The sequence below is a fragment of the Anomaloglossus baeobatrachus genome, chromosome 6 (assembly GCF_048569485.1).
Source record: "Anomaloglossus baeobatrachus isolate aAnoBae1 chromosome 6, aAnoBae1.hap1, whole genome shotgun sequence".
In the NCBI taxonomy this organism is placed as follows: Eukaryota; Metazoa; Chordata; class Amphibia; order Anura; family Aromobatidae; genus Anomaloglossus; species Anomaloglossus baeobatrachus.
The window spans coordinates 87,265,476-87,289,053 of record NC_134358.1 but is presented as its reverse complement, the minus strand read 5'-3'; positions in this window follow the sequence as shown (position 1 = coordinate 87,289,053).

The window sequence follows — 23,578 nt, the reverse complement described above, 5'->3', positions numbered from 1 at the left end:
GGGATTTCGTCGCTGCATTTCCCCATTAGGAGGGAATAGAAAGGCAGGCTTCCATTCCTCTACCCAGACCCACAATCCTGGCACTGTACCCTCCTGTCCTCTGCACACTCCAACTCATTATAACTAAGCCATTATACTAGCAAACACTCAGTGTACCTAGTGGCATCCTAAACGTGGCTATTGGACTTTTGTCTAGTCCCACTAGTGCAAAGACATTTGCAGCACCTCTACCTGCATTGCACACTCCAACTCATTATAACTAAGCCATTATACTAACAAACACTCAGTGTACCTAGTGGCATCCTAAATGTGGCTATTGGACTTTGCTATAGTCCCACTAGTGCAAAGACATTTGCAGCACCTCTACCTGCATTGCACACTCCAACTCATTATAACTAAGCCATTATACTAGCAAACACTCAGTGTACCTAGTGGCATCCTAAACGTGGCTATTGGACTGTTGTCTAGTCACACTAGTGCAAAGACATTTGCAGCACCTCTACCTGCATTGCACACTACAACTCATTATAACTAAGCCATTATACTAGCAAACACTCAGTGTACCTAGTGGCATCCTAAACGTGGCTATTGGACTTTGCTATAGTCCCACTAGTGCAAAGACATTTGCAGCACCTCTACCTGCATTGCACACTCCAACTCATTATAACTAAGCCATTATACTAGCAAACACTCAGTGTACCTAGTGGCATCTTCAACGTGGCTATTGGACTGTTGTCTAGTCCCACTAGTGCAAAGACATTTGCAGCACCTCTACCTGCATTGCACACTCCAACTCATTATAACTAAGCCATTATACTAGCAAACACTCAGTGTACCTAGTGGCATCCTAAACGTGGCTATTGGACTGTTGTCTAGTCACACTAGTGCAAAGACATTTGCAGCACCTCTACCTGCATTACACACTCCAACTCATTATAACTAAGCCATTATACTAGCAAACACTCAGTGTACCTAGTGGCATCCTAAACGTGGCTATTGGACTTTGCTATAGTCCCACTAGTGCAAAGACATTTGCAGCACCTCTACCTGCATTGCACACTCCAACTCATTATAACTAAGCCATTATACTAGCAAACACTCAGTGTACCTAGTGGCATCTTAAACGTGGCTATTGGACTGTTGTCTAGTCACACTAGTGCAAAGACATTTGCAGCACCTCTGCCTGCATTGCACACTCCAACTCATTATAACTAAGCCATTATACTAGCAAACACTCAGTGTACCTAGTGGCATCCTAAACGTGGCTATTGGACTTTGCTATAGTCCCACTAGTGCAAAGACATTTGCAGCACCTCTACCTGCATTGCACATTCCAACTCATTATAACTAAGCCATTATACTAGCAAACACTCAGTGTACCTAGTGGCATCCTAAACGTGGCTATTGGACTTTGCTATAGTCCCACTAGTGCAAAGACATTTGCAGCACCTCTACCTGCATTGCACACTCCAACTCATTATAACTAAGCCATTATACTAGCAAACACTCAGTGTACCTAGTGGCATCCTAAACGTGGCTATTGGACTGTTGTCTAGTCACACTAGTGCAAAGACATTTGCAGCACCTCTACCTGCATTGCACACTCCAACTCATTATAACTAAGCCATTATACTAGCAAACACTCAGTGTACCTAGTGGCATCCTAAACGTGGCTATTGGACTGTTGTCTAGTCACACTAGTGCAAAGACATTTGCAGCACCTCTGCCTGCATTGCACACTCCAACTCATTATAACTAAGCCATTATACTAGCAAACACTCAGTGTACCTAGTGGCATCCTAAACGTGGCTATTGGACTTTGCTATAGTCCCACTAGTGCAAAGACATTTGCAGCACCTCTGCCTGCATTGCACACTCCAACTCATTATAACTAAGCCATTATACTAGCAAACACTCAGTGTACCTAGTGGCATCTTAAACGTGGCTATTGGACTGTTGTCTAGTCCCACTAGTGCAAAGACATTTGCAGCACCTCTACCTGCATTGCACACTCCAACTCATTATAACTAAGCCATTATACTAGCAAACACTCAGTGTACCTAGTGGCATCCTAAACGTGGCTATTGGACTGTTGTCTAGTCACACTAGTGCAAAGACATTTGCAGCACCTCTACCTGCATTGCACACTCCAACTCATTATAACTAAGCCATTATACTAGCAAACACTCAGTGTACCTAGTGGCATCCTAAACGTGGCTACTGGACTTTGCTATAGTCCCACTAGTGCAAAGACATTTGCAGCACCTCTACCTGCATTGCACACTCCAACTCATTATAACTAAGCCATTATACTAGCAAACACTCAGTGTACCTAGTGGCATCTTAAACGTGGCTATTGGACTGTTGTCTAGTCACACTAGTGCAAAGACATTTGCAGCACCTCTGCCTGCATTGCACACTCCAACTCATTATAACTAAGCCATTATACTAGCAAACACTCAGTGTACCTAGTGGCATCCTAAACGTGGCTATTGGACTTTGCTATAGTCCCACTAGTGCAAAGACATTTGCAGCACCTCTACCTGCATTGCACACTCCAACTCATTATAACTAAGCCATTATACTAGCAAACACTCAGTGTACCTAGTGGCATCCTAAACGTGGCTATTGGACTGTTGTCTAGTCACACTAGTGCAAAGACATTTGCAGCACCTCTACCTGCATTGCACACTCCAACTCATTATAACTAAGCCATTATACTAGCAAACACTCAGTGTACCTAGTGGCATCTTAAACGTGGCTATTGGACTGTTGTCTAGTCACACTAGTGCAAAGACATTTGCAGCACCTCTGCCTGCATTGCACACTCCAACTCATTATAACTAAGCCATTATACTAGCAAACACTCAGTGTACCTAGTGGCATCCTAAACGTGGCTATTGGACTTTGCTATAGTCCCACTAGTGCAAAGACATTTGCAGCACCTCTACCTGCATTGCACACTCCAACTCATTATAACTAAGCCATTATACTAGCAAACACTCAGTGTACCTAGTGGCATCCTAAACGTGGCTATTGGACTTTGCTATAGTCCCACTAGTGCAAAGACATTTGCAGCACCTCTACCTGCATTGCACACTCCAACTCATTATAACTAAGCCATTATACTAGCAAACACTCAGTGTACCTAGTGGCATCCTAAACGTGGCTATTGGACTGTTGTCTAGTCACACTAGTGCAAAGACATTTGCAGCACCTCTGCCTGCATTGCACACTCCAACTCATTATAACTAAGCCATTATACTAGCAAACACTCAGTGTACCTAGTGGCATCCTAAACGTGGCTATTGGACTTTGCTATAGTCCCACTAGTGCAAAGACATTTGCAGCACCTCTACCTGCATTGCACACTCCAACTCATTATAACTAAGCCATTATACTAGCAAACACTCAGTGTACCTAGTGGCATCCTAAACGTGGCTATTGGACTGTTGTCTAGTCACACTAGTGCAAAGACATTTGCAGCACCTCTACCTGCATTGCACACTCCAACTCATTATAACTAAGCCATTATACTAGCAAAAACTCAGTGTACCTAGTGGCATCCTAAACGTGGCTATTGGACTGTTGTCTAGTCACACTAGTGCAAAGACATTTGCAGCACCTCTGCCTGCATTGCACACTCCAACTCATTATAACTAAGCCATTATACTAGCAAACACTGCTGCCAGTTTAAGGGCCGTAGTTGCATTGTTAGGGATAATTATTCTTTATTATTCTGCTGTTAATAAAGCTAGACCACCGCTGCAATCTACACCACCTCTCAATTTTTACTACCACATTTTCAGTGCACAATCTTGTCGCAATCAACATGAGTGGCAAAATGACAGATGCTGGTGGAAAGGGGAAGAGGCGTGGTGGAAAAGGAAAAAAAGGGTTTGGGTCTGAGGGGGAGGGGAGTGCAAACACAACAATTGATGATGAAGTTCTAGATCCCACCTACTGTCAACCCCCAGTCAGGCACTCGAGGAGGTCAACAGAGGCGGTGGAGGAGGATGCAACCGACGACGAAGTTACCTTGCGCCTTCCTGGACAGAGTCGGAGCACTGGTAGCACGTCTACAACTGCATCCTCAGCCACCACTCTGCCTATGAGCATTATTCGGGGTGGATCAACAGGTCGCATGGCCTCTAAGCCTTGCCTAGCCTGGTCCTTTTTTGACATAGAAAAAGATCGCCCAAATTATGTGATCTGTAAACTTTGTCATGATTCTCTTAGTAGAGGTAAAAACCTCAGCAGTTTGACAACTTCTTCCATGAATCGTCACATGAATAAATATCATAGGTCCCGGTGGGAAGCTCACTGTGCTGCAATGCGGCCTAGCGGAGCGAACCATCCACCGCCTGCCCCTTCCAGTGCATCCGCGCGCTCTTCATCTTCTAGGACTGTGGGGACAGCTGTCACACCTGTTTTTCCACGCACAACTTCCACCACTGTAACCGCAACAGGCAGTTTGCTTGGTAGGTCGTCAGTTGGTTTGGAAGGGGAAACAAGCGAGTGTGTACAGCTCTCTCAGACATCGATAGCACCAACGTTGGATGAAGGCAACATCATGTCTCCGCCTGCACTTTCCTCACAAACCTGCATTTTTCCAGGGACACCCTACTCAACACCGTCTACACACAGCAGCCAGATCTCTGTCCCTCAGATGTGGTCAAATAAAAGGCCACTTCCTGCGACCCATGACAAAGCTAAGAGGTTGACTCTATCCCTCTGTAAGCTCTTGGCTACCGAAATGCTGCCTTTCCGCCTAGTGGACACACAGGATATTAGAGACCTTATGTCTGTCGCTGTGCCCCAGTACCAGATGCCTAGTCGCCACTACTTCTCTAAGAAAGGTGTGCCCGCGCTACACCAGCATGTCGCACACAACATCACCGCTTCCTTGAGAAACTCTGTGTGTGAACGGGTGCATTTCACCACCGATACTTGGACCAGTAAGCATGGACAGGGACGTTACATGTCGCTGACTGGGCACTGGGTAACTATGGTGATAGATGGTGAAGGGTCTGCTGCACAAGTCTTGCCGTCTTGCCCACGACTTGTGTGTCAATCCTCTGTCTGTCCAAGTTCCGCCACTGCTTCTGCATCCTCCACCTCATCTGGGTCCTCCACCTCCGCCCCAAGCCTGCCTGGTCAGGCCACCAGCGTTCTCACTGCGCAGAAGGAATCACGCACCCCTCATTACTATGCTGGCAGCAGAGCGCAATGGCATCAGGCGGTCTTTAGCTTGACATGTCTTGGGAATAAGAGTCACACAGCTGAGGAGTTGTGGTCAGCTCTGCGGTCCGAGTTTAATAAATGGTTGTCTCCACTCAACCTGCAGCCTGGTAAGGCCGTGTGCGACAATGCTGCAAACCTGGGTGCGGCCCTTCGCCTGGGCAAGGTGACACACGTACCTTGTATGGCTCACGTGTTGAACCTTGTCGTCCAGCAATTTTTAACACACTATCCCGGCCTAGATGGCCTTCTGAACAGGACACGAAAACTGTCTGCTCACTTCCGCCGTTCAAGCGCCGCAGCTGAGCGACTTGCATCGCTCCAGAAGTCTTTCGGCCTGCCGGTTCATCGCCTGAAATGCGATGTGGCGACACGCTGGAATTCAACTCTGCACATGTTACAGCGACTGTGGCAGCACCGCAGAGCCCTGGTGCAATACGTCATGACGTATAGCCTGGGCCAACGAGATGCAGAGGTGGGGCAGATCACCCTGATGGAGTGGTCTCAGATCAAGGACCTATGCACCCTTCTGCACAGTTTCGACATGGCGACGAATATGTTTAGCGCTGACAATGCCATTATCAGCATGACGATTCCAGTCATTTACATGCTGGAGCACACGCTAAACACTATTCGGAGTCAGGGGGTGGGACAACATGAAGGGGAGGAACTACAGGAGGATTCATATGCGCAAGGGACAACAACATCACCAAGGTCCAGACGTTCATCATCACCAACGCAGCAGGCATGGGACCATGGGGGACAGGGATCAACAAGGGCGCATAGTAGCAGGCGAAATGTTGAGGAAGGTGCAGGAGAACATGAAGATATGGAGGACGAACTGTCCATGGACATGGAAGACTCAGCAGATGAGGGAGACCTTGGTCAAATTTCAGTTGAAAGAGGTTGGGGGGAGATGTCAGAGGAAGAAAGAACGGGTAGCACCTCTATGCCACAAACACAGCGTGGACTTGGTCCGCATGGCTGCGCAAGACACATGAGTGCCTTCTTGTTGCACTACCTCCAACATGACTCTCGTATTGTCAAAATTAGAAGTGATGATGACTACTGGATTGCCATACTATTAGATCCCCGGTACAAGTCCAAATTTTGTGACATAATTCCAGCCATAGAAAGGGACGCACGTATGCAGGAGTATCAGCAGAAGCTGTTACTCGATCTTAGCTCGGCTTTTCCACCAAACAACCGTGCAGGTGCAGGGAGGGAATCTCCCAGTTGTAACTTGCCAAACATGGGACGGTCTCGTCATCTTCAACAGTCTACCCGTACCAGTAGGACCGTATCTGGTGCTGGTAACAGCAATTTTATGGAATCTTTTCATAATTTTTTTAGACCCTCTTTTGCAAGGCCACCAGAGACAACAAGTCTGACACATAGTCAACGGCTGGAGAGGATGATACAGGAGTATCTCCAAATGAACATCGATGCCATGACTTTGCAAATGGAGCCTTGCTTCTTTTGGGCTTCAAATCTAGAAAAATGGCCAGAGCTCTCCAGTTACGCCTTGGAGATTTTGTCGTGTCCAGCTGCCAGCGTTGTCTCTGAACGTGTCTTCAGTGCTGCTGGGTGTGTGCTGACAGATAAGCGCACGCGTCTGTCCAGTGACAATGTGGACAGACTGACGTTCATCAAAATGAGCAAGTCATGGATCCAGAAGGAATTTACTACCCCTGTGTCATCCTGGGGAGAGTAAATGCTTGTGGATTTTGAATGTGCTTGATGCAAATCTAGCTGTGAAGTGCCCAACTAGGGCACAAGTGCTGCCACTGAATGGGTGGGTGTGTGTGGGGCACAATTTTTGGAAAAAAAGGGAGACTCCGCTTGGAGTAACCCTTGCTTGCTGTGTTTTTAAAAGAAGCCAAGATGAACAGAGCTGGGGTCAGGAAAGACTTTGCTACCTACCCTGGTGTCATCCTGGGGACGGTTAAGAAGAGCGTATTTTTGAATGTGCTTGATGCAAATCTAGCTGTGAAGTGCACAACTAGGGCACAGGTGCTGCCACTGAATGGGTGGGTGTGTGTGGGGCACAATTTTTGGAAAAAAAGGGAGACTCCGCTTGGAGTAACCCTTGCTTGCTGTGTTTTTAAAAGAAGCCAAGATGAACAGAGCTGGGATCAGGAAAGACTTTGCTACCTACCCTGGTGTCATCCTGGGGACGGTTAAGAAGAGCGTATTTTTGAATGTGCTTGATGCAAATCTAGCTGTGAAGTGCCCAACTAGGGCACAAGTGCTGCCACTGAATGGGTGGGTGTGTGTGGGGCCCAATTTTTGGAAAAAAAGGGAGACTCCGCTTGGAGTCACCTTGCGTTGTTTTACATGATTTTAGAAGGGCGTGCCATGCCTATATCTGTGTGCCCTCCTCTTTTTCCTTGTCCAGCTGTTTTGTTTTCGCATGAGTATATGTCCTTGTCACTTTCCCATGTGTTTGAGTTGTTTGTCACCTTTTGGACACCTTTGAGGGTGTTTTCTAGGTGTTTTTATGTGTTTGTGATTGCCTGCCATTGTTTCCTATGCAGTTCGAGTTCGGTTCGTCGAACGTTCGACGAGCCGAACTCGAACGGGACCTCCGTTCGACGAACCGACCTCGAGCTGAACCGGGACCGGTTCGCTCATCTCTACTCTGGACCATCTAGAATATGGGGGGACACGCTCAGGGAACGTATCCCCCATTTTCTAGGAGTGCAGACCTACCATGTGAGGAGTGTGGGTGCAATGAATCTGCACCCACTCTCCCTGGGTCCACAGCAGCAGAGTCCATGTCGTAACTGTTGCCACCAAAGCTGCAATGCCCTGCTCATGAGGTAAGGGCATGCCTAGTCAGGAGAATTATACTAAATTTGCTAATAAAGGTATGTCCTCATATTATTACTATTCTACCTACTATATATTGGGGATAGGATCTTGGAGATGGAAAACCCCTTTAAGTCCAGTTATCCAGCTGAATGAATACTAAACAACAGAGCTCGCAATTGAGACATGTTTTCTTGTGGCGTATAACGGACTCTCATGTTTGGTAGTCGTTCAGAAGGGCAACTATAAAATCAAATACCTCCATTTGGAAATGTAGTATAGCTCTCCTGATCAACTATGTTCCTTAGCTCATGAGCAGGGCATTGCAGTAGCTTACAGATGCATGGTTACCGCCACTCTCTGTGTCTGAACACAGGAAGCTGAGCTGACAGCCACTCTGTGCATGCAGCAGCATCTATTGTGAAGGAGGGGGCCGCAGGGGATCAACGCTGCATAGGTACCGTGGGACACCGGGGAACACCGGTGGGGTTATCGGGGTGACGTGGCAGTTCCTGGGGAGGAGTTTTCTGTTGCATGTGTCATGGGACATGCGACAGAAATCAGAGGAGTAGGGTGAATGCGGCCAGCATGCTGCTGTGCACGCGACCATCTTGGATTTCCAGGAGGGGGTCGGGGGGGCACTTTGGCGACACCGGGGGACTGGATGGGACCGGGGAGGAGATTTATCTCCCATCTGAGATGTTTGTTCATGCCAGATGGGAGATAAATATTTTTTTTACCGGCACTGTCATTTACTGTAACGTGATCATCGGTATACGGTGTATACCGGTGATCATGTGAGCGGGGACTGGAAAAACCGGCCTGAATCATGATCTCCAGGGTCTCAGCTACCCCCTGAAACCCTGGAGATTTTATGACACTGGGGGGCGCTATTCACTTATTTCTGCCTGCTGTTTATAAACGGCAGATCAGAATAAGGCTACATTCACACGACCGATCCGTTTTTGCGGTCTGCAAAAAAAGGTCCGTTTTTTTCAACGGATGCATCGATGTGGCATCCGTTTCCATTCCGTATACGGTCTGTATGTCATCCGTTTGTCATCCGTGTACCTTCCGTTTTTTTGCGTACTGCAAAAAAACTGAAGGAGGGAAAATACATAAATTTACCCAGGATCCATAGCTTCAACCTACATGAGGCGGTCACATGTTTACTCCAGTGCCATTTTCTACTGCTTTTCACAGCTTACAGCGCTCTGGTGATTTTCTTGTGCTTGTACACTTCATATCAGTCTTTTCTGTCATTATAATGGCAGAAAGACACATAATGTCCCACTCTCCTGCATTTTGTAATTTTGCACCCTTTGGTGCCTTTCATGTGGCACTAAGGGGTGCTTAGCCTTGTATTTAGCCAAAAAAATAAATACATTTAAAAAAAAATGACATGGGGTTCCCCCTATTTTTGATAGCCAGCTAGGGTAAAGCAGACGGCTGCAGCCTGCAGACCACAGCTGGCAGCTTCACCTTGACTGGTAATCCAAAACTGAGGGCACCGCACGCTGTTATTTTAAATTAAATAAATAATTTAAAAAAAAAACATGTGGGGGTCCCCCCAAAATTGGATCACCAGCCAAGGTAAAGCGGACATCTGGGGTCTGATATTCTTAGACTAGGGAGGTCCATGGTTATTGGACTCTCCCCAGCCTAAAAATAGCAGGCCGCAGCCGCCCCAGAAGTGGCGCATCCATTAGATGTGCCAATCCTGGTGCTTCGCTCCAGCTCATCCCGTTGCCCTGGTGCGGTGGCAGACGGGGTAATATATGGGGTTAATACCAGATGTGAAATGTCACCTGGCATCAAGCCCTGGGGTTCGGGATGTTTGGCGTCTATCAGATACCCGACATCACCAACCCAGTCAGTAATAAAAAAAAAATAGACGACAAACACATTTTTATTTGAAATAACACTCCCCAAAACATTCCCTCTTTCACCAATTTATTAGAAAGAAAAACAAATCCAGGTCTGCTGTAATCCAAGGGGTTCCCATGACGATCCATACCCAGTCAATGAAGAACAGAATGTTCCATATTGTCTGGGAGAGCAATGCAGTGACCTGAGATGACATCAATAGGTCAGCCCAGGTCACTGCAGGGCATGACAAGTTCTGCTGTCAGGAGGATAGCGAGGTACATTACATGTGGTGATCGCTGCACTCCTGATAGCAGAGCTGTCACTGCAGGGCATGACAAGTGCTGCTGTCAGGAGGATAGCGAAGCACATTACCTGCGGTGATCGCTGCACTCTTGATGGCAGAGCTGTCACTGAGTTCAATGACCGACACCTTCACAACCAAGTATCGCGGGAGCCTGTGACGTCACCGCTAGTCACAGTCTCGGGTCGGCAGCGAGAGGAGATATGACAAGCGGCGACCATGGAGGACAGTGACAGCGCTGACGTCGGGAGGGCAGGACTTCATCACCGCAGGTAAGGAACTTCACTAACCTCCTGACGGCAGCGCTTGTCATCCCCGCGGCTGCTGTCACTGCAGTGTGGACAGCTGCGGACACCGTACAGTGCGGGCAGCTGCAGACACTGCTGAGCAGGCAGCCATGGGGCTGGAGCTGGAGCGGGACACAGACTGCAGCGGCATCCGACGGAAGTCAAATGGAAGTGCTTCTGTGTGTCTTTCGGGGATGTTTGCACACGTAGCCAGGGTAAATATCAGGTTACTAAGCAAAGCGCTTTGCTTGGATACCCGATATTTACCCTGGTTACCAGCTTACCGCAGGCTGCCAGCGATGGCTCCCTGCACACGTAGCTGTAAAAAGCCACACTTTTGTTGATCGAACCGTTCTCGAACGCTACTCGAACTGTCGAGCTTTTAGCAAAAGGCTCGAGTTCGTCGAGCCTCTCAAACACCCCCCAAAATCACTCGAACAGGAAATTGGCGAACCTCGAGCCTCAAACATCGCTCATCTCTAGTGGTACTCCATCTTATCACGCACCACGGGTGGCGTCACAAACTTCCAAATCCCCTGTACATATCCCCCTTTTCACTTCGAGTGTGCGCAGGACCCCGCTCTGGTCCAGAGACCCCTCGAGCCACTGTGGCTCCGGATCCGAGTGGCTTGGCCGCTGACGCGGGGGCGGTACACCTTGAAAAACCTGGCGTCACTAACAGGATACGAGCAGGATCCACTTACCTGGGTGACATGCGCCTTGAAAGCCGAAAAACGCGAGTCGAGTCCTTTTCCCGCAATTTCGCCATTTTCCGCCATCTTTTCGCGCCAAAACGCTGTCTTCCCCGGAAAAGCGCACGACGCCTAAGCCAAGCCCTTCATCTTGCGTGTGAGGCCACAACCAGAGGTTCCCAGAGGGCCACAGCGTGCGAAAGAGTGCTGAGAAAAGACCGAGGGGGCGTGCCGGAATGTAATCCCAGCGGAAGTGAAGCAGGGACGCCAGGACTTTGTCATAACGTTCCTGGAAGACACAGTGGCAAGAAGACACAGTGGCAAGATGGCGGAACAAGACTGGTCACCCGAGCGTGCTGTTCCCGGGACCTCAACATGGATCAAGGAGGAGATGGGGCAGCTGTGCAGGAGAATGCGGATGCAGTTCCTGTTTATACTGAACCACTGGAGGGAAGAGGTGCGGAGCCTGGCGATGGCGGTGTGAGCCCATGAAATTGAAATCCCACGTGAAGAGAGGGTAAGCGGTTACCCAGTCCCTATTGATTGCCCAAATCTGGCCACAGCGGCTTAGGGATCCGGACCACCCCCGCTCGCGGTGAGCACTCCACCGTCACCTACCCCGTCCTCGGCGGACGCCGAGCTGCCCATACCAACCTCGGCAGCGGAACCTGTAGTATTTAAGTTTGAAGCTCCAGATACAGAGGCCCCGATCTCGACCATCTTTCCTGTCATGGCAGCGGTTGTCCAGAACCCGGCCAGACCAGACCTGCCCGCATCACCAGGCCCGTCCTCAGAGGCGGAGCACCCGGACCCTGCAACCACGGCTCCGGAGCAGTCGGTCTTTCTACTTACAGCTGCGGAAGCGGAGCCTGCAGAACCACCGGTTCCACTACTGCGCAGCATCCCGACGGCTGTTGGGGCTGCAAGAGTTCAGATAAAGCCAGAACCAGCTGGGGAGCTGAACACTGACGCAGACACCCCCTACTGGGAACGACACCAGCGACCACTGATACCGGCGATGATACCTCCAGAACAACGGCATCGGGAGATTGTTGCCCATACACAAAGAGAAAAAGAGAATCTGAGGAAAGCCACCTTTCGTGTTTGGGGCCCACCAAGAAGGGGCCTTGTGCGGTGTTTCAACCCTGAAAAAGGATGGGGCTTTCTCTGGGAAGCAGATCTCTCAGAGGAGTTGTTTGTCACTCGGAGAGATATTGAGCAACATCTCCCGAGTGGCCATCCAGGTCGCAACCTAGAGGCCGGAGAGGTGGTCAGTTACACTCGGCATTGGAGTGAGCGGGGCTGGTACGCCCTAGATGTGAAGCGGCTCGCTATGGTTGAGGAGCAAGTAGTACCAGCTGCCGCCGTCAATTACCAGCCTCCCAGTGAGCGGCACTAATGTTGAAAATTATTATAAGGCCAGTAGTTTTACGATGCCATAGAACTGTTAGGTATTGGTGTTTTCATTTATTGTTTTTCATAGTTTATTTTTTTTATATAGATATTAGTTAATGAACGTTAGAGTGAATAATTGAAAATGAATGAAGAAGTTACCTGATTAACAAGCAAATTCCTTTTTAGTGTGTACAAATGGTACATGGACTCCGTTATATTTTATAGGTGTGTGCCACCTCCGCGACAGCCGACGGGCTGCTCGGATCCGGATCCGCAGTGGCTCGAGGGATCTACGGACCCGAGGCGGGGTCGTGCGGCCTCTCGAAATAAAAAAGGGGGTTTGTTTTGGATAGTGTTCATGACGCCACCCACGGTGTGTGGTAACGCGAGGGACCACAGCTGACGGTTTGGGGAGCCCGGGGACGCTGGTGCATGGCAGCTAAAGTTGTTAACCCCTCCGTGGTGGCCCGGTGATGGATGGCGTGGGGAACCCGTCGGGTGCAAGGGTGGTAACGTGTACTCACACAGTCCAAAGTCACTGATGCTGACACCAGGTAAACCAAACTCTTGAGCACTCTGTGGTCCTTGTACGGGCACGCTGGGTCCGTGTCCTCTTGGTGTAGCTTATTGACCTGAAGCCTTGTCCCTTGGCACTGTGTGTCCTACGTGTCGATCCCTTACACTTGAAGCGTTTCGGGTCCCGCTCACCTTCGTGGCTAGCAGGGTGAGCTTGCTCTCAGGGTTCACGCTTGGGATTTTCTGGACGGTTGGGGGAAGTCCTATCCCCCTCGCTGTGCTAGTACCCCGATTCTGGAGCGGGTGGGGAATGGTTCCTGAAGATTCCATTCCCGTGGGGTGAATTACTGGGCTGTGTGAAGCTACTTCCCAGCCTAGGGTCCGTGTACCCCGTCGTGCCCTGGTCCCTGCCCGGTTTTAGCACAAGGCAGCCGGCCTGCCCTCTGTAGCAGCACCGTGCTCCATGCCACTACCCCCTGCGACCGGGGTTCCAGCTCCTTCTGGCTAGGCCAACATCTGGCGCCTGGGACGGGTACAGGAGCCCAGCTCCACAGCGTGACCTGGACTGACACCGCTGTCTCTCCTTCCACCTCCACTCTCCAACTCTACAACTCACTAACTGCACTGACACTTCTGCCCTCCTTCTACCAGCCCTCCATCTTGGTGGCCCTAATCCCCTCAGGCTGCCCAATGGGTATTTGGTGGGTGTGGTGCAGAGTGTTCCTCAGGATTTGTGTACACCTGTTGGTAGCAACACCAAAGTGACAGGACGCGTAACCAAGGAAGAGCGGGTACCATGCAGAAGGGAAGATTGCATGGCACCCTTGTGATCACCCTTGTGATGACCTGATAGGCCAGAGCATCACAGGTGTATATATAAGTAAAAATGGACCATGGTCACAGGACTGGTGTGACAAACACGAACTTGTGTATTGTATATAATTGCACCTCCTGTGCCAACCAGAGTAGTCTAAAGACAACACCTGGGACCTTAACCTGGTCACAGACCCATGGATAGGTTTCCTGGGGGTCAGGTTGTTTGGGTGGCGGGTTAATGGATCCGGGATGTTGGGACTGGACTGTCGCAGGAAGGGGCTGCAACGGAGTAGGTTGAGCCTCCTTTACCAATAAAACCGGTAGCGACCCACAGTTGGACGGTGAACTCTTAACAGTTAGTAACGTTTAAGTAAAGAACCTCCCCTGTGTGGGATGAACCTGTTAATAAATACTGTGCTAATGTTTAAACTTTCCTTTTTTTCTACAGTTGAAACAAAAATAAACCTATTGGAGTCCTGTAGCTCGGGGACGAGCTACGTTTAACCAAGGGGGAATGTGATGCCCTGGCCTATCAGGTCGTCACAGGGTATTGTGCAATCTGCCCTTCTGCACAGTATCCGCATCCTCCATGGTTATGGATCTCTGTTCTTTGGTGTTTCTAAGATCAGAGCCAGTCAAAATAATAAAAACACTTTGCACCATACCCAACAGACACACCATTGGGGGGCCTGAAGGGAATAGGGCCGCCCACTTGGGGGGTTGGTAGAGGAAAGTGTCAGTTGAGAAGTGGAAAGAGAGAGGGAAGTGAAGGAGGTGTGTGAGGAGCAGGGCAGACGTTGGTCTGGGCCTGGAAGTAGCTGGAACCCCGGTCGCAGGGGATCGTGTCAAGGGGCACGGATCTTCCGAGGAGGGCAGCCGGCGGCCTTGAGCCATCTCCAGGAAGGGGCCAGGGCACGACAGGGTACGACTAGGCCGGGAAGTAGCTTCAAGCGTCCTGGTAATTTACCCGACGGGGGAGGGAAGTCTTCAAGATTCATCCCTCATCCGCTCCAAAACTGGGGTACTAGCGCACCGATGGGATAGGACCATGGACCAGGATGGGATCCAAGCATGCTCCCTCCTTGCTGCAGCAGTGCTCAGAATTCTGGTTTACAAGCTATTCTTGGACTGAGTACGCAGAAACCCTTTCCTTCCAAAGAGCACCCCTTTGCTACAGTCACTGTGTCCCGGGGCACAACCCCCTACCCACAGAGCGGTTAAAAACCTTGCTGCCATACCACCGCCACTGGGCGCCCCAATATCAGCGGTAGTACTCCATCTTATCACGCACCGTGAGTGGCGTCACGAAACCAACTACCAACTCCACTGTACATATCCCACTTTTCACTTCGAGTGTGCGCTAACCCCCCTCTCTGGTCCAGAGACCCCTTGAGCCACCGCGGCTCCGGATCCGAGAGGCTCAGCCGCTTATGCGGGGGCGGTACACATACCATCACTGTCCTCCTAGCGTCCCCTCTAAAGCATTCAGTGCTACCTCTGCTCTCAATTCAGGGGCCAGATTACATAAATTAATGACACTCCACACCCACTTTGTCCAGTCTTGCAGCATCACATTTCTCCCATCTTTTTTGGGCAGGAGTTGTAAGAATGCAACCACCAGTAAATATCCTCCAAGAGCCAGAGCCTCAATTGGCAGGTTCAATACCAGTAGTGCTGCCGCTGGTGTAGAGAGATCATTTCCTTGCCCGTTTCTGTCAATAACGAATGCTGTATCCTGCTGACTACCCAGACTACCCAAAAATGTGAACGGGAGAGGTTGCTATCAGAATACAGCGGGTTGCAGATCTGGAAAGAGACCAGGCAAGGATGGTTTGTCCAAAAAAGAGTAGCACTTTTGTCACCATTTTGCGAGACCCATGGCATTTTCATTTTTAATGATCTGGGGCTCAGTTATAGCTATTTTTTTGCGTCTTGAACTGACGTTTTTATTGATACAATTTTTTCTCGCCACGCCGTGCACCGATCAGATTAATTGATTTTATAATTTGATACATCGGGCATTTCTGACCTCGTTGATACCAAATATGTGTATATCTTTACTTTTTTTAACTTTTATTTTCAACGGGGTGATTTAAACTCTAAAGGGGGCTTTACACGCAATGACATCGCTAACGAGATGTCGATGTGGTCACGGAATTGATGACGGACTTCTGGCCTCGTTAGCGTCGTCGTTGCGTGTGACACGTACGAGCGACTGCTAACGATCAAAAATGCTCACCTAATCGTTGATCGTTGACACGTCGTTCAAATCCCAAATATCGTTGATGGTGCTGGACGCAGGTTGTTCGTCGTTCCTGAGGCAGCACACATCGCTATGTGTGACAGCCCAGGAACGATGAACAATACCGTACCTGCGTCCTCCGGCAACGAGGTGGACGTGATTTCATGTGGCTGATCTCCGCCCCTCCGCTTCTATTGGATGCCTGCTGTGTGATGTCGCTGTGACGCCGCACAAACTGCCCCCTTAGAAAAAAGGCTGTTCGCCGGCCACAGCGACGTCGTTAGACAGGTATGTGTGACGGGTACTAGCGATATTATGCTCCATGGGCAGCGATTTGCCAATGACGCACAAACGACGGGGGCGGGTGCTTTCACGAGCGACATGGCTAGCGATGTCGCTGCGTATAAAGCAGCCTTTATGGTTTTTTATTTTTTCATGTTTTTAAAAACTTATTTTTTTTACATTTTTTATATATTTTACTAATCCCCATAAGGGACTTTATCACAGCACAGTCCGATAGCTTGTTCATTTCTGCTGATCAGAACAGCATCGCTCTGATCAGCAGAAATGCATCGTGCCTGTGAGTGTCCGCACTCTGTCGGCTCCAACAGGAAGTGAGTCATGGCAGCATCAGGGGTCATTAGCTCACCCCGCACTACCATGGCAACACAGCACAACGTGATCACATCACAGGGCTGTCGTTGGCAGCAGGGAACAGCACGATCCCCGTCACTGCCATTTAAATCACGCTGTCAGTATTTGACAAAGCGCTCTAAAGGGCTAACAGGTGTGAGTAGATCTTCGATCCACTGACAGAGATGTGTGGGGATTATCTCGGGCTCGCCCACAGCTGCTACTTAGCCCTAGATTAGTAATGGGGAGGGTCTATGAGATCCCTATTATTAATCTGTATGGGAAAAGAAATAAACACAAACAGAAAAAATCCTTTATTTGAAATAAAATACAAAAACAAACCACCCTCTGTCATTACTTTATTAAACCCCAAAAGACCAAGGTCTGACGTAATCCCCACAAGGTCCCACGACGATTCCAGCTCTGCTACATCTGAACTGACAGCAAGGGCCATGGAATATGACCACACGCTATAACTTCAGGCAGAGACTGAGCCACAGCAATCAGCGGTGACGACACTCAAATTAGTTGCGGCCACAGCTGGAGGTTCCCCTGGTCCTCCACCTGTGACTGCAGGGAAACTGACATCAGGGGATCTCAATGTACTCTTACTGAGTTCCCAGACCTGTATCTCCTGGCAGAAAACTGCGGGTTTTTTTGCCAAAAGATGCAGATTTGCTGCTGAAATTTCTACATCATATTCCTGCACCTAATCTACACCTCCTGGAAAAAAAACCCGCATCAAACATCATGCGGTTTTGAAGCATTTTTGATGCGGTTTTTTTTTTTTTTTTGCCTGGAGGTATAGATTTGGAGCTGGAATATAGTGTAAAAATTTTAGCACCAAATCTGCATCTCTTGGCAAACAAACTCACAAAAACGGTTTTCACACCGTTTGGTGCGGTTTTCTGCCAGGACGTACAAATTTGATGCTGAATTCTGTTGCAGATATTTCAGCATCGAATTTGCACCGAAACTGCTTCAGAACTGTTTTTGTGCATTTTTTTGTCAAGAGATACCGTTTTGGTGCTGAAATGTTTACAGCATATTTCTGCACCCCTTATTACCCTGATTGCCACCGCACCAGGACAATCGGGAAGAGGCAAGTAAAGGACTGGGACTGTCACATTGAATGGATGCGACAATCCTGGGCAGCTGCAGGCTGCTCTTTTTAGGCTTTGGTTGCTCAATAATCCTGAGTCTCCACAGCTTGAGAATAGAGGTTACGGAGCCCGGGCGGGGGTCATGCGAAGGGGATTAGTGTACCGCAATAGTGCCACTCACAGGCACTATTGGCAACACAAGGTATTTGAGAGACGCTTTTTAAGCTTGAAAACTAAGTAGTTAACCACCTCTTTAATAACATTTAAATATCATCATAATATTTTCTAATTTTGAATTTATTTGTACACTTCAAAAGTTTTAAAATTGTCCTCATACACTAAATGCCCTGTCACACGCTACGATATATAGGGTGATATGTCGTCGGGGTCACAGATTCCGTGACGCACATCCGGCATCGTTTGACATATCTTAGCGTGTGACAGCTACGAGCGACTGTTAATGAGCAAAAATACTCACCTTATTGTTGCTCGTTGATACGTCGCTCATTTTCATAAACTCGTTCCTCCTGCGCGCCGATGGTTCGTCGTTCCTGAGGCAGCACACATCGCTCCGTGTGACACCTCGGGAACGACAAACTGCAGCTTACCTGCGGCCGCCGGCAATGCGGAAGGAAGGAGGTGGGGGGATGTTATGTCCCGCTCATCTCCGCCCCTCCGCTTCTATTGGGCGGCCGCTGTGTGAAGTCGCTGTGACGCCGAATGTCCCTCCCCCTTCAGGAAGAGGATGTTCGCCGCCCACAGCGAGGTCGATCGGAAGCAAGTACGTGTGACGGGGGTTAACGACTTTGTGCGACACGGGCAACAAATTGCCTGTGACGCACAAACGATGGGGGCGGGTGCGATCGCACGACATATCGGCGCGTATGCAGAAAATGTTGAATAGCCTCTGAAAGCCAAAGGGTTAACTATTATTCAAAATATATTATAAATGCAAGAACACAAGCAATTTTAAACAATTAAAATAAAAATTTGTAATGTACACTCTACGATATGAAGCTTAATGCATATATTATGTAGGGTTTGGTTAGTGCGGACTAGTACTGCAAGTGAGTAACAAATAAGAGACATGACAGTGATTTCTCAACTCCCAGGCACGGGAAGAGTTAAACATCCGTGTAACAATCTGAAACGTTCATACTGTGTCAGGATGCAGCAAAATGTTCTCGTAGATTAACGCAGCGAATGAACCACAACAGCCATGGGTCTAATAAACTATTTAGTCAATTAGTGAGTGTGGCAAAGCCTGTAATTAATTTTCATAGGAATCAATGTTTCCGAATGATGCTCGTTAAACAAAAGAGGATGAAAAAGGAGAATTGTGTCTCTTGGATTGTGTTCATTTTTCAGACAGAATCGGAGGCCAATCCACCCTAATCAACTTTGCATAAGCCTGGCTCAACTTCCAGTGCTGTCTCTCATCAGTGCAAATGTCAGTCACCGGACACTGCGTTGCCCAAAGCCCTCTGTCCTCATTTCTCCATGGCGGGATGCATGTTGTTCTTTCATGATAATTTGCTCTCGCCTGCCTTCCCTGCTTGCCTGGCCCTGACAGGTCTGCCCCGTTTTTGGCATACACCATATGGTCAGGCCCAACTCCTCCCATTATTTTTTCTACAGTTCCATCTCAGTGACCCTCAATGCCACATTTCTATCACTGAAGGCATTTTCTGATCTAGCCCTGAACTATCAATTTTGACTGGCTTATCCATGCGGACTCACTGGGTATTAATGTCCTATTTCCACTCACTGATGTGACCTTGATTATTATTTGGAGCTGATGTCACTGTATTTCAGATAAACAGGCTGTAATAGTTCTGGAACACGCAAATCAAAGGAGAGGATGGAGGTTTTATTGTAACTCTGTAAATGCTGGAATACAGGGAAAGAGTAGTCACCCGGATTTTTATATTTTTGCATATTTGTTGGAAATCAAAATAAGCGATGAAAAGAGTTTATAAATGTGCAGAAGTAAAAACCTATCCAACATCCACTGGTCCTGTATATAAAAGAAAAAAAGTGTTTGCCCCCTACAAATTAACCTAAAGGGAACCTGTCACCTTGGAAAAAAACATTTAGTTGTAGATATAGGCTTAATCTGCAGGTAAACAGCATTAGAAATGCTGCCTGGCCACTTTATTAAAAGTGTGGCTACTGGGAGAAAATTAATTTATTTCCTCCTTGGAGCCGCCAGCTTTAAGTTATGGTAGCAGGCACAGAGAGGCTACTGTGAGAGCTGGCTGTAAGCACCCGCTGGCACTTTTATTGACAGCTCGCTGTTTACAAATGCATTGCAGTTTGCAGAGCCATCTGTTAAAGTGCTAGGGTATGCTTACAGCCGCCGCTCATAGTAAAATCAGCACAGACTGCAGCCATGCAAACACACATCTATGACTGAAAGCCAGCGGCTTCAGGGAGGAATAAAGTTGATTTTCCTCTGTTAACCATACTTAGGGGGGCTTTACACGTTGCGACATCGCTTCCGAAATATTGTCGGGGTCACGTCGTTAGTGACGCACATCCGGTGCCGGTAGCGATATCGCAACGTGTAAATCCTAGATGCGCCGATAAACGATCGCTAAACCGTCGAAAATCGGTGATCTGTGTAGCGTCGGTCATTTTCATAATGTCGGGTCGACCGCAGGTACGATGTTGTTTGTCGCTCCTGCAGCTCCACACATCGCTGTGTGCAAACCCACAGGAGCGACAAACATCTCCTTACCTGCGTCCCGACGGCAATGCGGAAGGGAGAAGGTGGCTGGGATGTTATGTCCCGCTCATCTCCACCCCTCCGCTTCTATTGGCCGGCCATTAGTGACGTCGCGGTGATGTCGCTGTGACGCCAAACGCACCTCCCCCTTGAAGGAGGGATAGTTCAGCAGTCACAGCGACGTCGCCGAGCAGGTATGTGCGTGTGAATCTGCCATAGCGATAGTGTTCACTACGGCAGCAATCATCACATATCGCATGTGTGTCGCCCTGGGCAAGCCAGGGGACACAGGTCACACACCACCACACCCCACACTCCAGGTAGGCACATCACAGCTAACCAGAAATCCTTGTTGCCTTCCTCCAGGAGTCTGATGATGCACACCAGGGGGTGGGACAGGCGGTTGGCTCCGTGCACCGAGGAGCTCACAACTCTGGAGGCGGGAAAACCAGGCAGAAGAGAGATAGAGTTGGGAGGAGCAGGAGTGAGGAGCTAAGCAGAGGAGTTAAGACAGTGAAAGTGAAAGTAGAAAAGTGGAAAAGGAGGAAAGCAAGTGAAGTGACAGAAGAGAAAGAAAGCCTGAAGGGTCCAGCTTTGTGTAGGGCCAGATCAGCAAGGTCAGCGACGGCGGTGACTGTCTGGAGGGGGACCGTTTGGAAGTTCCTGGAAGGACCCCGTTGGCTGTGTGCCCGGTGGTCTGGAGCAGTGTTCCGAAGGACAGTCAGCACCAGGGCAGGGGCCTCTCGGACCCCGGCAAGGCTAGGAGTCGCCAAATTTGCCGAATCCGTCAGTGACGGGGATGCAGATCCCCCAACAACCAAGTCCCGATTGAAGGCAACAGCCCAACCTGAAGCAGAGAGACACCGCCACCGCCACGGCACCAGTTTCTCAGGGCCAGCGCCTGCGGGCAAAGTGTAGAGCTCCTCCGGCCCAGATTGCAGTCGGGGAGCGGGTAACCGGAGGGAATCCACCGCTACCACAAGTCAACCATAGGTGCAAGGAAGAGGGACATCACCGTCACCTACCGGGAGTGCAGGTGCAGCCGTCTGTGGGACCGTCCTACCAGCCGTTTGGTTTACCGTACAAACTGTGTCCATGTCTCAGGCTGAGTGAGTACCACAGTGCCGTAAGGCACAGCGCTGCCCCCGCGTCCCTGCGCCCACCAGGCCCTACACTTTACATCTCATCACTGGGCCCCGGGATCACCAACCCCTACCCACGGAGGGGCAACACAACACCTGGCTGCTCCGCATCACCATCCCCGGGACCCCCATACTGAGCAGCGGTGGTGCAATCACCACAACCGTGGGTGGCGTCACGAACTATAACAATCCCCACACCCAACAAACCCCCTTTCACTCACGGGCGAGGAGTGTCGCTCGAGAAACCCCGGGATCCGGCCCACAGCTCGAGCCACCACTGAGCAGCTGCCGGACCCGAGCAGAAGGGGTGAGCGTAGTGTGCCGACACCCTCCTCCCCGCCTGCGACAACTTGGCGTCACGAACAGGATCTTACCGCTCTGCCGTCTGGTAGAGGTGCGCCTTGTTACCGCCGGAGGTATCCGGCAGAAAAATTTCAGAAGCCGCCATCTTTGGCGCGAAAAGTTCCCGCTCGAGCGTCTTCTCGAGCAGTAGAGGCGCGAAGGCCAAAACCCCGCCCCGAGAGAGGAGGGGCCGGAAAGAGCTAAGGGGGACGCGATGGCGGCTGGACGCATGTAGCTGCGGCTATAAAAGCAGGGACGCCAGGACCCTGCGAATATACCGTTCCTGGAAGAAAGAGAGAAAGATACCATGTGGATGCCGTCCCGAAACACCGTGGCCCCCGCACCGGGAACCGCAGCGTGGGTGGAAATCCGGACCGCGCAGCTCCATCTAAGGCTGCAGGTCAAAATGCAGCTCCTCTTGGAGGAGTGGGAGACCGACATGGCGGACGTTATAGCCACCGTGCGGAGACGCGAGGAAGAAGCGGAGGAAGGGAGGGTGAGTGACCCACGCCCCTATGTCCCGGAGGGACCGGTCGCTGCGGCTGAGGGACCCGGTCCAAGCCCTCTCCCCCTGTTGCCTCCCTCGCCACCCGTCTCGGGGGCTGTGACCCCGCCACTAGGCCCGCTACCACCGCAATCGGTAGCGATACCCAGCCTGTCCGCCCCAGCGGACCGACCTGTAGCCGGAGCCCGTAGCAAACCGGAGGTGTTGCCATGGAAGGCCCCGAAGATTGTGCCAGAGACAGTCCCCGAGCAGTTTCCCGAGCCGGAGCTGATGGCCCGCTCCGAGCCGAAGGCCCAGCCGCGGAAAGCCCCTATGCCCATCCCCCACACCTCGGCTGAGGTGGCGCCGGGTTGTTGCTGCAAAGCAGCGCCCAAGGCCATGACCCCGCGGGATACGCCGCTCACCTTCCTGACATTGGGTAACGTTCTGGATGTCCCGCGGGGCCCGACCCGTGCGCCGGCGCTGGCAGCAGCGCCATATTGGGATAGGGAGCCGACCAAGCTGGGCCTGGAGATCGCGGAGAGGGAAAGAAGGAAAGCCGAGCTGGTGGCCCGAGCCATTCGGGAGAAGGAAAATCTTCGGCAGGTGACCTTCCGTGTCCGGGGCCCGTTTTATGAAGGGCAGGTGAGGTGGTTTGATGTCCGCCGGGGCTATGGATTTATATATGAACCGGGCCTGGAGGCCGAAGTGTTTGTGGCCCGGCGGGACGTGAATGCCCATCTGCCCGAGGAGCATCCTGGCCGTAACCTCATGCCGGGGGATATGGTGCGGTACACCCGACACTGCGGAGAGAGGGGGTGGTTTGCCCTGGATGTGAAGCTCAGGGGCAGCAATGAGAGCAGGGTGAGCTCTGCACCCCCTCCCTCGGATGAAGCAGCAGAGGGACCGGAGTAGGGCAGCGGATGCCCGTTGCACCGTCCCCGTTGGGACCACCAGTGAGTTTAAGCTTGTTGTT